This window comes from Cyrtonyx montezumae, unplaced genomic scaffold (assembly GCF_038088225.1).
Source record: "Cyrtonyx montezumae isolate F1298 unplaced genomic scaffold, pur_monq_1.0 scaffold_3, whole genome shotgun sequence".
Taxonomy (NCBI): Eukaryota; Metazoa; Chordata; class Aves; order Galliformes; family Odontophoridae; genus Cyrtonyx; species Cyrtonyx montezumae.
Window position 1 is genome coordinate 41,044,803 of NW_027072034.1, and position 17,747 is coordinate 41,062,549.

General features: G+C 45.4%; 1 protein-coding gene across 2 annotated transcripts in view; it reads left to right on the forward strand.

Moving 5' to 3' along the window:
• The first annotated feature begins 2,633 nt into the window (after positions 1-2,633).
• The window catches only part of TBL1X (transducin beta like 1 X-linked), a 180,459-nt gene continuing 165,345 nt past the window's right edge, over positions 2,634-17,747 (forward strand). For both annotated transcript variants that reach the window (XM_065741385.1, XM_065741386.1), the window contains exon 1: positions 2,634-2,785. The gene's annotated coding sequence lies outside the window, so the exon portion shown is untranslated. The remainder of the gene's footprint in view (positions 2,786-17,747) is intronic.

A 17,747-nucleotide genomic window follows, 5' to 3' on the forward strand; every position in this document is an offset into this window, starting at 1 on the left:
GTCTAGTCCAAAGAAAACAATGAAGTAATTTGGGAAGAAAAAATTTTAATGACAATGTCAATTCCTGACAATATCTGAGTCAGTCAGAACTTCCATTCAAAACTGAAACTCCTGGTATTCACAGATGGCTGAACGAGAAACCTTTTGATGCTGTGGAGCTCACATGAGCGACTCCATGAGAATGCTCACCTGAAAAAGCTACCATAAGGAAGCTCACAGAATAGGAACCAAGTCTTGCCTATGTGCTTGGTAAGAATAACAACAGTAATAACAACGTGCTAAAAGTCTTTACTTTTGCACCACAAATTATCTTGTGGGACAAACCATACAGGAAAATTAAATGTGCTACAAGAGTAGTGCCTGACATGCTGCATTTCAGCGTATGGAATACCTCTGTATTTCAACATAAGAATTGCGTATTGCAGCTGTATACACAGTATCTATTCAGGCTGAAGGTCCACTTCAGTTTCCCCTATCACATGAAATGTTTTTGTTACTAATTCTCTTTAAGAGGTCACGTATTTTACAGTTCATAACAAGAGCAAATTGTCTGTATTTTGGACATTTTGCGAGGAGAACGTTTTACCTGCAGCTACATAAGCGTCGAACCAATTACTTATTTCTAAATGACTCACTCATTCAGGGGAACTGACTTTCATTTGTTCAGTCAGAGAACAGAAAACCACAGCGTGGGGGAAAACATAGTTAGAAACAGTTAAAAACACAGCGCGTCCTGACGAAGCGGGAGAAAAATAACAGTGACTTTAATCTTTTAAAATGCAAAATATTTTGTCTTATGATCCCATTATCCCTGCGGTAGGCCAGCCACTAGCCCTTGACTGTGATTGCTTCGGGGTCGGGTTTCCATGTGGATGAGGTAAGACTCTGCACCTCCGGCTCCCTGCATTCGGCTGTGGGGGAGCACAAGGCTGCCAGCTGCCCTCCCCGCAGCACCAGTTATGAAACAGAGGAGAAAAAGACTTATAAAGTCTAGGGGGTTCTTTTATAGCGGATGGATCCCGGGTCTTCTGTCGCACAAAAGCCGACATTTTCTGAGCAGCCACAGTGGTGATTCACTCTTCCTGGAGCATCCCTTTATAGAGTTGGTTTTCTCATTGTCACTGAAAAAAGAAAAAAAGCAAGCCTTTCTCATCAGCTCCGTGCTGCTGCTCTTTGCCAAGCTTGAAAAACACAAGTTCCTTGACAGAGCTCGTTTTACAACCCGGCTGTACCCTACACCAACGTTCAGCCCCATCCCTCCGGGGGCTGCCCGGCCAGGTCTCAGCCCGAGCCTTGGCTCGACCTTCCCGCAGCCTGTGCTCCTGCTGCAGGTGGGGGAGCGGCATCAGGCCGCTGCCTGGCTGTCCCCTGACCGCAGGGCCACGCGTGGTGCCTGCCTTTGGCTCACCGTAGGCCTGAGGGAGCTAGAACAAAGCAAGCACACGGGAGCTGCAAGTTAGACGCTCGGGCCTGGGGTAGTTCGTTTGTTTACACTGTTGGGTAATAAAACCTTAGAAACCCGATACAGGTTTTTTTTTTTGTTAGTTTTGTTGTTTTTTTTTTTGCTATTGAAAAATCAAACGGTGGCTCATTCGGAATGGGAAAGAATGTGCCCGCGCGAGCGCTGAGAGCGGCACCACGGAGGCCCGGCGGCCCGCGGCAGCATCCAGCCGTGCCCAGCTCAGCGCACAGCCCGCTGCCCGCACCAACAGCACCGCTTCGCCGCTTCTGCTGACGCCACGTTCATCCACAGGGGCGGCACGGAGCGGCCTCGGGGCCCACACCCCGAGAGCACGCCGCGGGGCCGGAGCGGCGCGCAGCCCGACGGCGCGGGAAGGTCAGCGCGGAAGCGGCGAACGGCCGCCGCCCGCCCAGGGCCCCGTAGGGCCGAGGGAGGGGGACGGGACGGCGCGGCGGGGATTGGGGTGCGCAGCTACTCGGCGCCGGGCGGTACGGCGATGATGTCAGCGTGTTATTGACTTTAGCAGCGCGGGTGACCGAGCAGGGCGAAGGGAGGCCCGCTCCGCCGCGCGCTGACCCGCCAGGCGGAAACGACGCCCGGCGGCGGCCGTGGGGGAGGGGCGGCCGCACCGCTCGGCGCGGCGGCCGCGTTGCATCATTCGGCGGGCACGGCGGTGTGCGCCCCGCGCCCGTTCCCGTCCCCGTGCCACGCACGCACCCCGACAAGCGCGTTTACGCCTTCCCCTCGGCTCGGGCCGCGGCCCTCCCGCCCGACGCTCGCCCGGTCACGGCGGCGGGGAGCCGGAGCGGGGGGGGGGGTTGGGAAGGGGAGGTTTCCTCCGCGTGCGCGCGGCGTGGGAGCGGCGCTCCGCGTGGGAGCGCGGCGCGGGGGTTCCCCCAGCGCGGCCGGCGGGCAGGGCGGCCCCGCACGCTGCCGGGGGCGGGGGCGCGGCCGCTCGCCCCCCCTACCCTCACCCCTCCCCCCCATCCCCCACCGGCCCCCGTCCTTCCCGCCCGGCAGTGGCGGCGGCGGCGGGCTCCGGGCGCGGCCCGCTCCCCTTAGCGCCGCCGCCATTCCGCCCCAAAACTTTCCGCTCTCCCCTCTTCCCACTCTCCGGGACTTCCTTGTGTGCGCCGAGGGGGAGGAGGAGGCGTGCGCGGCGGCGGCGGCGCGGGGGGGGTTCGCAGGCTGCTGGCGGGCTGAGCCGGGACCCCGGCACCAGGACTTGCACCATGCGCGGCAAGTGACGGAAAGTCCGCCCCAGGCTCTCCCGCCGCCGCCCCCGGAGCGGAGCGGAGCCGCGCCCGCAGCGCCCGCGCGCAGGTGAGTGTGTGTGTGAGTGTGTGTGAGTGCCCGGGCGGGAGCGCCGCTGCCGCTTAGGGTTTGGCTGTGTGCACGGTGACGAGCTCCCTTCCAACCCCACCGCCAACTTGTGCGAGCCCGGCGCGCTTCTCTCCCTCTCCCTGCTTGGTTTTTGTTGTTCTTTTTTTTTTTTTTTTTTTTTTTTTTTTTACGTGCTGTACGCGTATATATGCGCCTATGTAGATTTTTGCGAACCCTAGGCAGGGTGTGTGTGTGTGCCCGCACCGAGTCCGCCGCCGTCCGCGGCGAGCCGCGGTGCGGGGCAGTGGGGGAGGGGAGCCCATTCATCCCGCTCTGCGGCGCGGCCGAGCTGGCTCCCGAGCGTGGCCGAACAAGCGGCCTCCCCGGGCGGGCAGCGCTCGGGGCAGGGCGCGGCGCTCCGGACCTGTTGCGCGCCGCGAGGCCGGCGGCGGGAGCGGGGCCGCCCGCGGGAACCCCCCGCCCTATCCCCCTCCGCTCTCGCCCCCTCCGCCCGCGGGTGTCATGCGGCCGCGCCTCGGGGTGACGCGGTGTTAGGGAGGACGCTGACCCCTGAGCCGTTCAGCGCCGTGACGGTGCGTTCCCAGGTGGGCGACCGGCACGGAAAGACGGGGGGGAAGCGACAAAGCCACACCCTAAAAGTTAGGTCGGTACGCTGGTTTCTAGGAGCCGGTGCTGCTCCCCTTGGGAGTGCTTCCAGCCGCGGAAGCTGAGGCACCCCGCTGAAATGAGCGGCCCCGAGCGTGGAGCCTGCGTGAGAGCGGTGCTTTAGGATGATGGTGTGAAAAGGAATAGGTTGTGCCGGATTGCGGGGTCAAGAAATGCGTAGATGCGGCGCTTGGGGACGTGGTGTGGTGCCGAGGTGCTGATGGGTCGGCGATCTCGAGCAGTATGGTCTTAGAGGTCTTTCCCAACCTTAACGTTTCCTTGTAGCTTGTCAGTAGTAAACGCAAGGTCTCCACTGGTGACAGATGCAGCACTGCGTGTCCCTTCCTTTGCCCGCTGGTCAGCGGTCCTCTAAGCGAGGCGTGCATGAGGTGTACCATCTCACACCTCGCATACCACGTGCGTGCACGTGCTGCACGAGGCCTCTTCCTCTCCTGCGGTTGATGCATCACAGCGACAGTGGGCAGGCTTTGGAGTAACTGTGATCTCAGGAGAGCAGGGCTGTTCTTACGTGTTTTGGTGCTGTTTGTCCTCGTTTGATTCTGTCTTTAGCGACTACAGATAGTAATTGCAGCATCTCAACGGCTGTAATGGTTAAAAAAAAAAAAAAAGGGAAGCATGGGGTGGGAGAAATAAAAAGCACTGCAGGGGGTGTTGATGATGCTGCTACGTTAACAGTGCACTGAATCTTTATTGGGCTGTGTGCAATAATGGTAAAACCAGTAGAGGTTTGAGTGGAATTGTCGTTTATCTCTCTTTAACACCTCTGGTGGTCTAAGGAAAGACTGTGGTTGTTTTTTCTCCTTAAGATATGTTTTGGAACCAGAGGAGTGCAAGAGTTTTTGCATGCTTGTGAACACTGTCAGCTACACAGCACTCCACAAATCTCACAGGACAAGAAAAACCCTCTGCAAAGTAGTTGTCATCTGAATGCATTCTCTGCCTTCCCCCTCTCAGTAACTCCAGTGCCCGATGTCTGTCATAGTGTGGACAGTGAGTTACGTTCTCTGTTACATTCAGTGAATTAAGCTCCTTGTTCATCTTTCCAGTGGGTGGCAAGTATTCTCCACGCTCAACAAGAGGAGTACCACAAGAGCAAAAGTCACATTATTAATAGAGAAAGGGGATGTGCCGGTGCATCTGCTCTGCAAGTTTTCCTAGTTGTGGTCCTCACCTTTATTCACGGATGGGCTTTTCCCATCCCTGTGGCAGGAGAGCCCCGAGTAGACCTGTTGTCCACTTCATGGAAGAACTTCCTCTGGTGGCAGCAGTTACTGAAGGCTTCCATCCCTGAGCCTGTAGGGTATGGGTGGGAGCACTCTTGAGTGCCAGCGGTGTATTGTTTCGATGTTGTTTCTCAGTAGAGATCTAAGTCAGCCATGAGGTACACAGGATTTGATGGTGCTCTGAAGTGGATTCAGCTCAGAGACTGGCTGGAGAACCCATCCCAGGGCTTTGTTGGCATGCTTTGGCACGCTCTTGCTATTTTCTGTTGACAGCTTTTAAAGTTCAGTGCTAGAATTCACACTGTGGTTTGTTTTGAACTGACGTTGTTTATATTTGAGTAGTGCCAAGGGGCCCCCATACAAATCGGGGCCGTTTGGGGAATATCCTCGGTGACAGTTCTCATGCTGAAAAGGTTGTAATTGGAGTGAGAGAGACAGAAAACCAGGAAGGTGAATGGTGGAAAAGACTGACTCAGGGGAACAGCAGCTGATAGTAGTGCTGGGTGTACTGGGCAGCAGCATGACCTCACCTGGTAGAGTGAGCAGAGTTGTTGGCACTCAAAGGTGCCATCACTGGTGGATCAGATTGCTCCGTGCAGCAAGGGACTCTGCTGTGTGCAGGCCTTTTAATTCACAGTATTATTGTAAATTACGTACACCAGCCTGCCTGTAAAACAAATAAGGTTTTGTAGCTCTTGAGGGCAGATTCTTTTTCATAATCTTCATTATGAGGCAAGATGGAGGTAATTTTTTAAACTCCTTTTCAACTGCTAAATTAAACTCCATTCCCTCTTTCCCTCCTTGCTTTTGCCTATTTTTAGTTAGGAGGAAATAGCTGACCTCTTTACAACAAGAACCCAGACCCCCTGGGTGCCATTTATAGGTTCCTACCTAATGGCCTACTTGGACAAGTTGGTTGAAATTAAACAAAAACATTGGGACTACTGCCCCATGTAGGAATAGCAGCCTTCCCGTAAATACAAAATCTGTCATTTTAATGACAGTGTTACAAACGTCTGAAGCTGAAAAATGGATCTCAGGTTAGTTTTCTTTGGTAGACATGAGAATGTTTTATTCCTTCGTTTGCTTGTTTATTTTTTGTGGCGGTCTGGTCGTTAATATCATGGAATTTCATTTGAGAACCACTGATGGTGACTTGCTTTAAATACACAAGAAGCCCCTGGAGTGGCTGAAAAACTAGGTGGTGTCAGATAAGAATGTTTGGTTTCATAGGGAGAAGTCATTCTTTCTTACCAATTTTCTTCTTGTGTAGACATCTTGGACAGAGAATAATAAGTTATAGCTACTAATATTTGGTAATTACATAGAAATATATAAAATTGCTTCTGAGAAAGCAAACTGTACTGTGGATATACGAGTGTTTTTGTATGTTAAGAAGCACAGGGGTTTTGCGTTACTTTTCTTGGGCATATTTGTCTTCTGCTGAGGTGGCATTGATGCCTTAACATTTTGTCACTCTAGCGAAGGGTGTTGTATAAGAGAGAAGATTGTGGCCGTACACGTGGTCTCTGCTCAGCCTCCATAATCCCCTGTTCAGGTCCCATCCACCAACCTTCTTGCTGTATCTGGTTCCTAGTGTGCCTGCAGTAGGAGCAGCTTGGTTACTCACATCTGGTGACTCCCATTTTTATCACTGCGTTGACTTTGTGCAATAGTTGGGGCATCACCGTGTTTAACCCCATTTCTTGACCTTCTCTGTTCATAGTGCAGGCAATCAATACATGTCTGCTTGTCCTGTTGAAATTGGAGAGCATGTAGTAATTCATTAATTTATATGATGTTACAGTAGAATTTTTTGCTCGTAGCATTGAGGCAGTATAAAGCCATGCCAATGGTACTGTAGTGTGAGGAGGCAATTATTTCACTAGTTTAGTTGAGCACAGTGCATAAATCCACTTGGGCTTGGTCATTGCATCGTACTCATTTGCTACAAGAAGACACAGAGTACCTGGGCAAAACACTGCCTCTCCATGCTGAGGTGCTAAGCTGGCGGGTGCCTAGGAGCAGATGAGAAGCTTCATAATGCAGAGTGATTATGTATACTTACTTATCACAATACTTTTGCCTAATTCGGTGCCAAGTTTCATTGACTGCCTTTAGAAGGTGAAAGAGGGCCTTTAAAAAAGCAGTATTTGCCACTAATGTGTTGCGGTTCCTCTGCACTGTTTCTCTGCTGCCATTCAAAACGTGGTTGCATCTACGGGCCTAAATTTCATCTGATCCCCTCATTGTCAGTTACCTTTTAACCTTCTGCTGTTAGGTAGTGAGTTTAGAGTGTGTGTTATCACATGAAATCTTATTTTTTCTTAGGGAAGAAGATACGGTCGCGTCAGATATTGTTTTATTGTTTCCCTACTGAAACACAACGTTTTCGTACCTACAGTAAATTATTGATATGGCAGAGAAGCACCTTTTTTTTGTTTTTTGTTTTTTTCCCCTTCAGGCATTAAAAAGACTCTCTTTGACGTTGTCTTTGAGAAAACAAAGAGGATTTTCTTCTGATGGATAAATTCCCCCTGTCTTTCTGCAGGATAATACGTTTGTTGTGCTCCTATTTGGAGGCAGCAACCTGCCCCACTGGCCATATGTACATCTCTGGCTTCTGGGGCACTGCTGCGTTGCACTGTCGGCTCCTCGTGACTCCTGTCCCACCGAGCAGGGACTGCAGAACTGTCTCCCCAGTTCAGAAGTAAAGCCAACCCCTCACAGCTTGTATTTCTGAACAGAAGAACCGTGTGTTAGAGCAGCACTGGCGAGAGGATGATGTTGTGTTTGTTATGTATGGCTGTTATTAGATGTTTTGTGCTTATGAAAGGTCTGCGGATGTGCCTGTGCTGGTGTGAACACAGTCCAGTATCCTGCAGCAAAATCACTGGAAGGAAGTTCTTCCAAAAGAATTGACCTTCGTAGAGCATGGTTAATGCACGTGAGATCTTTCTAAAACTGAGCCTAAGTATGGAGCACTTCCCAATCCATCCATGCTGGGTCCTTGCAGTTACCAATGATTATAACCATCCAGTAGTTCCAGTGTTGCTCAGCAGCTACAAGTCGCTTGTTGTCTCTTCAGTCTCATCACTGCCAGCGGGGTATGGGTGCGTCCAGACATCCATTAGATTTAGGCCTTCTGTTAGCATGCAGTCTCAGTTGGGATTGTCAACCAGTAATCAGTTTCACAAATGTGGTTTTGTTTTTTTTTTTAAATGAGCTCTTTGTGCGTGTACATGCACACACACACACACAGGTAGCCTTAAGGTGGTTTAAAAAAAAGGAAAAACAAACAGCTTTGGGAAAAAAAAAAAAAACAAAAAAAACCCAACAACTAAAAAAAGGGGAATCATCATCCTAAGGCTGAAGAAATGTGTGATTTGCCCCCGAGTCCTCAGCTAGGGCGCACTCTGGTTTCATTGCCTGAGGTGGTGCAGATCCACTGAGGTGAATGTGGGGCTGAGCTAGTAGTGTGGCTGTTAGGCTGAGGGCACACAGTGGTGCAGCACTCTTTATTTACATGCATGCTGAGGTGTTGCAGAGTCAGGAATGGATGCTGTGCTTGTGTGTCACACTGAGCGTGGGGAGGCTGGAAGGTGACAACTGGGGTTCCCTGTGTGTGTAGGGGGCGAATTCAGGCTTCAGAAATGATAATTGCTTCATTTCTTCCTCCTCTTTTTTTTTTTTTTTTCCCTCAGATTTTGCTTAGAAGTAAAATCCAAACCCTGATCTCCAAAGAGATTGTGGCAGAATTACCCTTTTTCCTAACACTCTTCCCAGATGGGGTTGAGCTTTGCTGACAGGGTAGGACAGAGGATCTGAGCACAGACAGTGCTGTTGGTACTGTGGGGATTAGTTTCCAAGGATATCTATATGGGGCTTTTTACGCTTGCAAAACAAACTTAACTCTTCTTGTACCCATTACGTGCGTGTAGGAGTTAGACCTCTAGGAAAGCAATGGAAACACGGCGAATCTCTGGTTTCTTCAGAAGATAATGCTGCCACTTACATGCACACAGCTCTCTTCCATTTTGAATTGACTTTGTTGGTTTGTTGCCTTTTACTTTTGGAATTTAGTGTTGTCTTTTTTTTTTTTTTTTTTTTTTTTTTTAAGCTTCTGTAGTTTTAGTTAATCCAGGCCTGGATTTGTCTTGCTTTTTAAAACTTAAAATACCGTGATCTGGAGGGCACAGATAAAAGACAGGCACAAACATTATTCTAATGAGGACCACATCTCCTTTCCTCTCCCAGTTCTCAGAGATGACAGAAAAGCACAGGAGCAGGTGGATTTTTAATAACGTTGCGTGGTGTTTGCAGGACACGGGTTTTGGCATTCTTTGTGGAAGGTGGTAAAGGTTGCTTTAATTCCCTTTTGACAATTACCTCTTTTTTTTTTCTGATTGCAGGTATTATAGCTCATTAAGAATTTGTGAGAATCTGCCTTTGTGTTACAGAATAACCCCAAACTGTAGGCTCTGCTGCTTCTGCTTCTATCAATAAGTATCTTAAATAAGCAGTTAATTTAAATGAGCCAATTAATTTGAGAGCGGTGCATGACGGTGTATCATAAGAATTCATCCAGCTTCATTCTCGCAGGATTTTGTGTGCTTGGAAAAAAAGCATAAGGCGAGCTGAAAAGATGGCCCTGCATAACAGTACTGGGGAGGAGAAAGGAAAATACTGTATATAGCTCAAATTCACAAAAACATCCATGCAGCACTTACTTTCTTTCTCAAATCAGTTTTTCTGAGGGACCGCCATCCTGTCTTTACTACATAGTCTGGTGGTGCTGCATAGAGGTTAGGTAAAAAATAGAAGGTATCTTAGGCCGTGACAGGCAGTTTACAGGGAGGAGGAGGGAGGAGTGGGAGGAGGTTACCATGAGAGCCAGGACTCACTGCTTTTCACTTGCTGACTGTCAAGCAGACAATAAAAAATTTTTAGGAATTTCTGTGAACAGAATTTTTTCTTGCTTGAGATGATATGCCTTCAAAACACTCATTCCTGTGCATTTCATCAGTGTAATGATGGTAGTATGTGTAGTACGTGGGCATCTTCTGCTGTGTCAGTGTTATTTTGTGATTACAGCAGGGACTGACTGTGTGTGTATGTGGTTGGGTAGGTATCATATTTACTGTGTTGTGTGATCACTGCTGTATTCATTTTGTCTTCATTCAAATTTAGCGTAGTGTAAGCAGTATTTTCTTTGTGGTATCTGTTATGTTACCAGCAGTGTGTATTCTGGATTGAAGAAAAAAACAATTTTTCAAAGTGTAAAGTTTTCTGTTCTCTAATGTGAGCGTGTTTATTACCATTGTACGATGCCAGTTTGGCCATACTCAGGGACTCATAGAATCATAGGGGTTGGAAGGGACCTCAAGAGATCATCGAGTCCAAGCCCCCAGTGATGGCTGTGTAGGTCTGGGGTGTAATCTAGGGGGAAATAAATTAACTTCTCATAATAAAAAATGCAGCATGTCCTGTATCTTGTACATACTTAAAAAGCACTGAGATAATTGCAGGGAATTAGCTACACATATAGTTGTTTACTCACGTATCTTCATATTGCCACGTGGTTATTCTTTCAGGTAAATCTGAATGTATATCTGTTACAAGTAAAAAATATGTTCCTCAACATCTTTTGAGGACAATTGATAGGGCACTCCTTTTTCATGGCTGGGTGGTTTTAGTAGATTGTAACCTACTGATCTGCCTCCCACCCCACAGCCCGGCTGTGAAGGCCCTAACAGTGACTTTTTGTGAAGAATAAATTTTAAAGGTTAAAACAATGTCTTGATTTACTTACAGCTAGTTTATTAAATAGTATGGATGTAAAGTTCTGTTCACTGTGGTACGATCCTACTTTCCCTCAAAGTACAAATTAGGATAGTGAAGTATCAAAAAGAAAGCATGGGAAAAAAATGTTTTCTTTTGTGTTTAGGGTTAGAATTAATGATTGCCGAAATATCAGAGTTGTGTTTAGGGTTTTAAATGACTTTGCTGGGTTTTTCCAACCTTTCTGTACTCTCTGTACTTTCTGTACTTTTGGTTGGCCTTTGAAGACTTAAGCTGCGAGGTGAGTAGCAGCAGTAGCAGTTATCAGTTCTCTAATTCTGTAGTTTCAAACCACAGTTTGTGAGCTGCTGAGGGACTCACCGCCTCCTTTTTTAGAGACGTGGGAAGAAAAGGAAGTCTTTGTCATTCTCTTCAAATGTACTATTCCAGGTAACTTTATAGGTCCACCAATTAAAGAGATTTAAAAACCATGGATCTAATTATATTATAAACTTCTTAAGGACGTGATGATATCTTATTTTTATGGCTTACTACTTTGTGGGTGTATAGATCATTATGCAAGTAATGATCTCTGTTTTTGCAGAAGGTAATTTATACCAACATTATATTTTGGCATCAGTTTCATTACGTTGTGTAGATTTCTATGAAAATAACCCTGCGATTGTGTGGGGCTGAGCTCTGTGCTGCCTCACAGAACACAGGTCTGGCTGATCTTTAGTTGCACAAGGAATAACCTGGAGAGGAGCGTTTGGTTTCTCTTAGCTTGCGTTTACCAGGTCTGTCATCCTGCAAGCCTGCTCAGCTGATTGCTCATCTTTTATTTTTTCTTTTTGAAATCTTTGGACTTGCACAGTATCATTTTTGTTTCCAGCCATTTACGTGGCACCATCACATTTCAATAAATGCAGATGTCAAAATGTCAAGAATTTTTCTGCTCTCCCCTGCTCGATAGCAGGGCTCCATGTTGGTGTTAGGAGGGGTTACGTAGAGGAGGTGAGAGTGGGGGTGGGAAGTAAAACAGGCTCTGGCTGTTTACACATTCCAGGCAACCATAGATCTGCTGCCTTTGAGGCCAGAAATATTTTCCTTTTTACTATCAGTTTTGCAGATCTGGGGTATTTGGGCTCACCGCCAATGAAAATAAATAGTAATGTGTTAATCTCTCAGATTGAAATGTACTCGTAATAAACCATATTTTACCTTTTTGAGCATGTGCGTGAGAATAAAGTTTACCCTCACTTTGTAATTAAAATATGACATTTTTAGAAGTACTAAAAATTACGATAATCACTATACTTTCTTCAAGAATTGCCTATAAAAGGACAGAGTCAATTTTGAGTCCTTTCTTCTTGCTAGTTTAATTCCAAAGGGAAAGCCACACAAGCAGAATATCTTTGCTAATTAGGTTTCCTATTTTCTGCATGATACCCTTTGGCTCAAGGAGCTGACAGTGAGGCTCTTTTTCTGATTTTTTATGTTATATATAAGCTTTTTTTTCTTCATTTATTTTGGAATGTATCTAGTCTGCTTTGTGGTCTTTCATTTGATGATTCTGGTTTCCAGCACTTACATTTGAGATTTCTGATGAAATCAGATACTCAGCCATCCACCTGCATGCCTGTATTTTTTGTCTATTGGAAAGGATTTGTTGCAGTCTGCACTAAAACACAGACTGAGCAGGCAGGCAGATGAATAATGACTTCTTCCAGGTTCTGCATAATGTAATAAACAGACCTTCTGTTTATTATTATTTATTATTAGCGTTTGTGTATGTGTGATTTCCTTCCCCGAAGCTTGCGTTCTTGGTTTCTTAAAGCTATATGCTGTGTATGCCATCAGTGGTTTTCCCAAGCAGTGCAGTAATGCTGCTTCATCACTCCAGCAACTTGCTTTGTCACTGGCAGTTGATGTGGTGCAACTTGTTATTATTTCTGCTTTCTAAACTAAATTTGCTGCCCTCCAGAAATATGAGCATATAATTATGTCAGAAACGATCCAAGACAATCCCACTGAGATAACAGCTGTTTCCATCATTCTTAAGTCCATCCTAGGAGATGCAATGCAAAAGGTAATTCAGGCTGCGCTTTTTTTCCCCAAAGAATTAATGGCTTGCAACTTTCTGCATAGATGTGGCTGTCATCCATGTTTAGAGAGAGATTTTCTGAGAAGCAGTAGTCTGCTTCAGCTAGAACATCAGCACTTGATTAAGCACATGGTGGTATCCCTTTCTTGACTAATTTTCAGGGGTGAGGCACTGCTCTGTCATGGAGTGACTGGGATCTAAAGGCAGAGGTTGCTGGGGGTTGCTGTTGGCCAGGCTACCTGCACCTTTTTATTTCTGTTCTGTAGCACACACTTAGGATGTTTTATATCCTGGCCGTGGCTCGTGCTGGTTGTGTCATTAATAATTTATCACTGGCATGTGTTGGGTGCTTCCAGAGGCCAGCACTTTCAAGTATGGATACCTGTATAGGTTGCATGGTGGTTGGAAGCTTTGAGTACATATGGCTCCAATTGAAATTGGGGGCATTAGTGGCTGCTTAGTGAACCCTTACTCAGGTGTCTAAATGTAGGGGTGCATCCTAAAATTCTGACAACAGGAGGTAACCTAAATTAAATCAAGTGGCGATTTAAAAGTATTTTGAAGAAACAGAGCCTACTGAGTAATCGTTTCCAGTGTGCACATGGCTGTTCATTTTCTGTTTCCATGTGTTTCTTGAAAGTACAAAATTTGGTGTTCCATGTTTGAGGGCATTTACTGTAAGTAGGTAACAATGTATGCTTGCAGTGTATGTTCAGTTTCATTTAATGTAACGTTTGGTTTAGTGGGAGGGTGTCCTACTACTGTAGGAGTGGTTTGCTTTGGTAGTTGTTACAGGTATTTGCTACCACAAAAATGCTTTTTGTAATTGAAATAGTAGCAACTGGGAACCTTGCCTTTTAAGCAAGCAGAAACACTAAAGAAACGAGAATATGAGGTATAGTGATCTAATGTAAAACAAACCACCCCAAATGCTTCTTAAAACAAAGCAGAATTAGAGATTACTTATGTGTATGAATATCTAAATATGAGTAGGGTCAGATAATGAGCTCCACTGTGTAAGAATTGTAATTTGTGTGGAACAGACAAGAGCAGGCTTGGAGGTGACTTTTCATCCTAGTAGTTCAGAAATATCAGAATGCTGGTTTAAGGGCAGATAAAAATAAAATTGCTTTGATTTGAAGAACAAAATGTGATGAACTGTTTCAGTCTACAGCAGACTTTAGAACCTGTGAAATTGTAATTTCCCTCTCATTTCTCTTTTTTGTTAAGAGTATGGACGCGTTTCAGGCTTAAACATCAACAATTAATTTCAAGCCACAGAAACTGCAAAATGGAGTTGTACAGGCACATCTAAAGCTTATCACCCTTCTTGCTAGTCAGAAGTCTTTTACAGCAGATCACAATATAGCAGGTTTGCATTGCTGACTGAACAAAACTGTCTGGGATTAGTTGCACAGCAGTACAGATATAACTTAGTTACTGTATTTAAAATAGTTAATAATTTAAAAAATATATTAGAGAAAGCCTTTTCCTAGAATTCTTAGTTATGAATCTGTGTGACAAGGTAAGAAGAACAGTAGGGCCCTGACAAAGGCATACAGCATGTGGTGGAAGGAGGCCATTTTAGTACTTCATTTATCTTCAACTCAAGCCAATGAATGAGTTGTGTGTGCATTTATGTAGCTATATGTGTATCTGACTTTGTGTCTTCATGGCTTTATGCTCACATTTGGGAAGAACATGGGTGAAGATGGTTGGTAGCACACCAGCCAGCTGCTGTGTTGGGTGACATTCATAGGTTTTTAAAAATAAGCTTAAAGAGAAAAAAAAAAGAGCCCTATTTGGCTCTTAATAGGAGGAGTACCTCATTCAATTGACAGGTTATTGTTACTTTTTTGCAACTGCTGTTCAGAAGAGGCTTCTGTCACCATTGGTTTCATAGTTTTTGATCTCGTTAGTTTCAGAAACTATTCTAGGCTAGTCTGCTTCCTGTGAAGAGTAATGTTTAGTGAGATGTGGGTATATGCCACACCGCACTGCTAAGAAATAAATTGAATTGTTTTGGTCCTGCAGATCATCACCCTTATTACGTTGTGTGTTCCTTTTGGGGGAGTGAGGGGTGGGGGGAGAGCAAGAGAAAGAAGGAGCAGCAGTGACACAGGGCTGTTGTACTAGTGAAGTATGGCAGCTTTCCCCCACGTTTCATCTTCCAGGGTGTTCCAGTCAATGGTAGGCTGGTACTGAAACAGTTGCCTTCCTCCTGGAAAGTGAATGTTTACAAAGTGCCAGTTGTTGACTCTTAGCTGGGAAGTGGCCTTTCCACAAGGGGAAATTGGTTCTGAAGTGTTAATAAATTGCTGTAAATTGTCACCGGGAGGAATGATTAAAAAATAAACAAACAAATGGAAGGAAACCAAAACAAACGGAATACAAACGCCATGGACGTCCCTCAACAAAATTAAATGAAGCAGGTGACAAACTTACTACTGAGCACTGAAGGTTGTCTTGGGATGTTCCAGTGTGAATTGTTCCTCAGTTGTCTGCTTTATGTGCGAGGGGAGCAGAGTGAACTTGTAATCAGAAACATTCTGTAAGAACAGTTGCTGCTTGTGATTATTCTGGTACATTTACATGTATGTTTTGGGAGAAGGGAAATGATATATTCGTGTTTTCAAGTCTTCCAGATCAAAGCATAGCCTCTTTTTTGTTCCTCGTGTAACACATCACATCCTATAGTTTGACTGCTGGAAAGGTATACTTAATTTTTTCAGTAAATGCAGTTTGTTCATTCTACAAAACTGTAAATTTACCATTCTGATTGCAAGCACGTTACTTAAAACACTGAGGATAAAAATAGCCTTTATGTGAAAGTGTTAAGTTTACCAGCTGATACAAGATGATTAGGCTAGAATGTTGATGTTCTCCATTGTGCTTGTTTACATGAACATGTATACCTTTATTCCAGTTTTTTCTGCAATAGGTAGGAGACCATTTCAGGTGTAGTATAATTGCCAGTACCGTATGGGTTGAAGTTGATCTGAAAAGGGGCAGTGGTGAGTGCCAAGAAATCAGTCTTTTTACAAGTTGCAAAAGTGGCTCTCTTCTCCTTGAACATACTTCGTTTGCAAATTAATCTTCTGGAAGCCCTTTCTCCCTAATATTTAGTTTTCTTTATCTTAAACATTAAAAGCAAAGTGCTTTTAGCCCTATCTTTGATTTATGTGTTGAAGCTGAATGTTCGAGTATCTTACTGGAGAGACTTCCAAATATATTTATATTCTTAAAGAATATTTTGGTGAAATGTCTGTCTTTATTATAGGCCAGACATTTCCTTCGATAGCATATGGCCATAGGTATTAAATATTTATACCTGTGCTTAATTGCACACGCTGTTGTTTCACTGAAGGAAACAGTTGTACTCAAAGGCAGGAAGTTTACAGTATGTGTGTGCATTTAGGGCTTTGGCATTAATTGCTAGTTTATGAGAACTGACTGTCTGGAGCATAAAGGTTTTAAAGTCTGTCTTATTTCTACTTTATAGAATTGAAAAAAAAAATAATCCAGTTATTAAAAGCTTTTAGTGAGTAGTGAAAAGCTAGTTGCTAGGCCTTCTGGTTCATCTTTGTAATTCATGGTTTTTCTTTTAAATGTGGACCGTAGATGTCCTTTCAGTGAAACCTGGGCAGAGATTGCTGACTGCTGTCTGCTGTGGTCCTGAATGCAAACGAATGAGTCTAGCTACTGTGTAAATAAAATGGTATCTAGTGCTGAGAAAGTTAGCAATTCTGTTAATTGCTCAGGAGAAATGCCTGTTATACTTGTGCTTTGAAGGGTTGCTTCCAAATAATCTCTGTATCTAGCAGTCTGAATTCTATATCCGTTGCTAATAAAGACTTAATCTGCAAGCAAAGCAAAACATGCGTGTTCTAGACGTTGTATGGTCATGGTAAGTTTTTCCTGCAGTAGTTCTTGGTGAAGTTTATGTTCCTCTTCAGAGATGAAGGAGGCCTGTCACCAAGGGAATGAAATAAATTATAGTGGTACTCAAGGAGTAAGATGAAAAGGCAAGGGTGTGCATAGGAGAGGAAGCTTTAGTTGAAGGAAACAGTTGTAAATATTTCAGTCTAGCTCATGTAGGATAAAGGGAACTCATGTAGTCTGCAAACAAAGTATAGATAGAGCAGATGAGTGATTTACATAGGTTGTCCTGAAAATAGTGACCTTTTTATTTCCATGGAGACTACAACAGCTACAAAGAGCACAATAACACTGTTTGATAGAGAAAATTCTTAGCTCTAAAGCACCGGTCACCACCATTAGCTGTGTTTTCATCAGCAGTGAAGAGAAGCCTGCGTCGTGCACCTGCAATGATCAACCCCAGCAGAGGTGACCTACTGTTGCAGTCTCCAGTGCTGAAATGCACCACCCGCTGCCTTGCTGTGCTCACATCCACTCTTCGGCCTCCATAAGCATTCAGCAAGTGTCAGTGAGCAGCAGGTGTGAAAGCAGGAATTCACTTGCACGTGTTTCCTTTATACACTCTTCTACATCAGCTGCCATTTTGTCAGACCGCCCTTCTTCTGCCATCTGTCACACAGCACTCGGCCTGCTGACTTGAAGTGCCTTTGGGGACAGCATTGCACATGTGATGGATGGAGCCACTGCAACTCTTCCTGGCTGAAGAGCATGGGGGAAGAATTTAATACAGGGTGTTTTACTGTGGCAAAATGACTGTCAGGAGGTGTTCTGGGAAGCCAGTGAGATGGCTGATGGCAGCAATAGGAGCCTTGCGTGGCACGGCCCTGGGGCTGCTGAAATGCTGCTTGCTGTTGGGCTGCTTCCTGTCGCTATGGGAAGAGGGCTGCTGTACCCTGCACGGGAGGTGCTGGGGCTGCCCCCCTGTCAGAGCTTATCCACCCGCTGTGGCTGGCGTTTGATACAATTAGTTTTTATTTACTAGGACAGCCTTAATAGGTTTCACTTACGTACCTGGGTTTTATTGCAATTTAGCCCTCTAAATACCCAGGAGGCTCCTAAAATAACAAATATACTATTAATTAGGAGTTAAAAGGATTGTAGGCTTTTAAACAATAATTTCTTTGTTTTTCTTTCTCATCGTTTAATGCATGTACGTATTTAAAGCTGCATCTCCAATGGTAGAGTCATACAACAGCTGAAGTGTTTTGACTAGTGATATTTGAGGTGA